Source organism: Lissotriton vulgaris, unplaced genomic scaffold (assembly GCF_964263255.1).
Source record: "Lissotriton vulgaris unplaced genomic scaffold, aLisVul1.2 SCAFFOLD_4829, whole genome shotgun sequence".
In the NCBI taxonomy this organism is placed as follows: Eukaryota; Metazoa; Chordata; class Amphibia; order Caudata; family Salamandridae; genus Lissotriton; species Lissotriton vulgaris.
Genome location: NW_028254479.1, coordinates 126,241 through 130,644, shown reverse-complemented (window position 1 = coordinate 130,644; position 4,404 = coordinate 126,241).

Here is a 4,404-nt window from a genome sequence, read left to right as displayed (position 1 = left end):
ACTGCGGACCCGTAGTTCTTTGTGTACGGATCTTTAATAGACCACACATCAATTCACCCGTAGCGGGGTGGATTCATCCGCTCTGTAGAGTGTTAACACACAGTTTATTTCTGAAATTGCTGAGCATACTTTCATTTCCCCTTACTCATCCATCATGGCTGAGAATCATGGCCTCTCATTTGATGATGAGGACCTTCAGTTAGCTTTAGCCGACTTTCCGGACTTACTGGACGTCACACCTCAAGTGGTTGCGACCAATGAAGAGGAATAGGGCAAGCTCCTGGGTCTCAATAAATCTATGACCAGAACAGCCCTACATGGTACTATCATGGCCCAATACTTACGCAATGACTGTGCCCCCACTGGGCTCATAGTTACTAATGCCCCTAGGTTATTTCTAAAAGATAAGGATTTTTTAAAAAGTTGGGCAATGATTGCCTGGCGTTGTACTAGTGATTGGCTAATCTTGATCATCAAGACCTCCAAATTGGCGGCTGATGCTATTCTTGTTGAAATTCAGATTACCGAATCCAAAATCAAAGCCACTCTTTCCGACAAGATCTTCCGAAAGAAGAAGGAGGAGTCTGACAAGAACAATAGTGATTACAAAGACCACACTTTATTCACTAAGATGGAGAAGTTTAAGAAAGACCTAGACAAATTTAAATTTGACCGGGTCTATCCATACACCAGCGAGTCATATGCTCCACCTATCTTTAACCCCTATAATCGCAAAACCAGTTCCAACGATGGTACTTCTGATTCAGACGGTAACACCTCAGGGAGTGACTCTAGCAGCGACAACCAGGCTAGACGAAGCAGAGGCCGAGGAAAGAAAAACTTCAACCAATTCTGGCGGGGGAACCAACACAATCAAGGACCACAGCAATGGTGGCCACCCAACCCCTGGCAGTATGGAGGTCCTGGATTCTTTCCTAATCAACAGAATCCCTTTCATCCTCCAGTGGGCCCTTTTCCACCTAATTACCCACCTGCTTTCCCTACAAATTTCAACGGACAGCCTTTTTTAGGGTATGGCCACGGCAGATCACGTGGCAGAAGGAGAGGCCAAGCTCAAGTTCAAACACAAGTACAACCCCAAGTACAATTCAACTCACCACCGACAACGAGCTCGACCAGGAACTTACGGAGCACCACGGCCAAGAACAAGGAACAGACCCACACGGAGATAGCATCGTAATAAACCTGAGCAGACATATTTTGACTCAGACTGAACAGACGGCCCTCAATAGAGGCCTGGGTTTTGTTCCCACATATCGGAATGAACATTTTGAAACCCGACTAGAACTGGCTAGATTTATCAGGAAGGTGAGATTACACTTCTTTTTCATTGACAAAGAGAGATCAGAACAAGAGGATGTAATGACCAATACAGGGCTCAGACCGAAGTCTAGGTTCAACCCACCTACCCATCTTATGCCGGCCCATGTGTTAGCCTTTGAACAGGCCATCGAACGAGATATCGAGGAGTTATTCAAACAAGACGAAAGAACATTCTGTAATCTCCCTAAAGCGGAGCATCAGGCCCTTAAATCATTGTCTGCGGACAAGTCAATAACCATTAAACCAGCCGATAAAGGCGGGGCCATTGTCATTCTTGATACAGAGACATATCGAGCCGAATGTCTTCGACAATTGAGTGACGTAAAATCTTACCGCCTGTTGGATCAGGATCCAACGGTGGATCTACAAAGAACGATTCGGAACATGACGGAGGAGGCTCTGACTGAAGGATGGGTAACCGAGTCCGAGGCTAAGTTCCTCAACACAGAACATCCAGTGACTCCTTATTTCTACATCTTACCGAAGGTGCACAAAGAGCAACGCCCGCCACCAGGTAGACCGATCATCTCGGGCATCGGGTCGATCCTAGAACCCCTGTCGACGTTTGTAGACCACTTCTTACGTCCAATGGTCCAAACGATGCCTACTTATTTAAAGGATACCACTGACGTCTTACGTCTATTACCTGACCTGGATTTTGATGTCACAACTGACCTCTTGGTCTCGTTTGATGTAGAGGCCTTATACACCTCCATACCTTAGGATGAAACCCTTGAAGTCATCCACTTTCTGCTTGACGCCAATGAGATAGATACCATCACTCCGGTGAATTTCATCATGGCCTGTGCGACTTTAGCAATGAAGAAGAACTTTTTTAAATTTGAAGACAACACATACTTACAAGTGTCTGGAACCAGTATGGGGAGCGTTTATGCCCCCAGCCTGGCAAATCTTTATGTACACTCCTTCGAACAACGACATGTCCTGACCGAGTCCAATCCATACTTCGAGCATATAAAAACCTGGAAACGATATATCGACGATATATTGGTGGTGTGGCGAGGCTTAAGAGCAAGTTGTCAGGACTTCCTAGGATGGTTGAACAGCAGAAATGCTTTCCTACGCTTCACCATAGAAATTGGCGGCGACAGTTTGGCTTTCCTCGACCTCATGATTAAAGCCACAACTACTGGACTACAGTCAGAACTGTATAGGAAGCCTATGTCCAGAAATTCCCTCATGTTGTACGACAGCCATCATCCCAAGTCTTTACGGGACAATTTGCCCTTTGGGCAATTTTTACGGGTACAAAGAAATTGTTCCACTGGCACAGCTTTCAAGACACACTCTACCGCACTCAAGACTCAGCTTGTCAATAGGAAATACCCTCCCCGTCTGGTACATCGAGCCATGAAGCGGGCTAGCAACAACAATCGAGCAGCATTATTGGAACCAACTACTCCGAAAGCACCTCTGGAAAGGCTTACTTTTGTACATACTTTTGGCACATTATCCAATAGTATCAAGAAAGCAGTGAAGAAACGTTGGTCCATCTTGAATTCAGGACCCCATTCTATCCAACAGCCGTTGTTCTCCTTTAAGAGAGGACCCAACTTGAGAGATAGAATGGTCCACACTAGACCACGAGAGGAAACACCTAGAGCAGTGGGTACCCTATGGGACTTGCCTCCAGTATCCGGCCATCATCCATGCGGCACATGCCAATCATGTGCTCAGACGTCCAAAACCACAGAAATTGACATCGGGACGTCTAGGCCCTGGAGACAAATGAGATTCACTAACTGCAACAGCGACAAATTAATTTATTTGATCACCTGCCCCTGCGGACTCAGATACGTGGGGATGACCACTCGAAAGATCAAGGTGAGGCTGTCTGAACACAGAAGTACCATCAACTGTAAGAGGCAGGCTACTAGGCTTACCACCCATTTTATCACCTTGAATCACTCACCCACGTCATTTAAATGGACGGTCCCAGAGAAACCGTTCATTCCATCACACGTCACGAATGTGGGCAATTTCCTGCTAGTGAAAGAACAAAAATGGGTTTTGAAACTTGGTACTGATCAAACAGGGCTGAATGATGACATACCTTGGTCCTCGTTCTGAAATCACCACCTGATTAGTGTTTATTCTGATGACCAACACACTAATGATCAATAAGATCTTTCCTCTATAAGTGATGATTCCGGTATGCAACATAACCAACAAGACTGCTACTTTCAGATGGTATCAGTCTCAGGTGATTGACTAACATCCTCGAGTCACCTAGTGTATCACAACTGAGTGGTGCTCAGTTTGAACATTTATTTCACTTACATCGCAAAGAAAGCGCAGTAAACATTCCAGCGCACACTGAAGGTCTACGGTACCGCCGTGTATTTACCAATTATTGCCATGACTACGCGCGGTAGGCGCGCGATTGGTCTTATCCCCTCTGGGCTCAACCAATCCTAGCGCTTGTGGCATTACCAACGCATGACGCGGCTTGTTCGCGTATCACGTGACGGCCTCGACCAATCATGAGCAACGTGATAAAAATGTGAGTAAACAGACCGCCGGTACCTCCCCAGACGGCACAGATGCCGCGTTGGAGTACCGACGGAAAGGTAAGGACCCCTTAAACGCTTTCAACGCTCTCTTCTTTCTTTTAATTTAGCAGGCAGCAGTGCGTAACTTTCTGGGGCATATACCCGCCGCTGTTGTTTGGAAAGGCGGGATTTCCATCACGCCATACTGCTATACCTAGATGGTTTAACTCTGGGCATATAAGCATAACGGGTCAAGACTATTGGTTCTGTGAAGCTAATAGGATGGCATTAATACCGCTTTTGGGCACACGCTTTCTACCATAAGGCTCGAGAGACGGGTTTGCTATCACGCTTTACTCTCATAGATCCATGTGGGCACATTAACTTAATAGGTTCAGAGCGGATATAACATTATCTATATCGCTCCACTTACAATGCTAGTACAGTATAAGCAATGAATTCCATTGATGCACTAGCTTTATACCATGACAGAATTTCTCGGCAATAATTAAACCTATGTTGTGTGTTGTTGGCATGTGTATGGTGA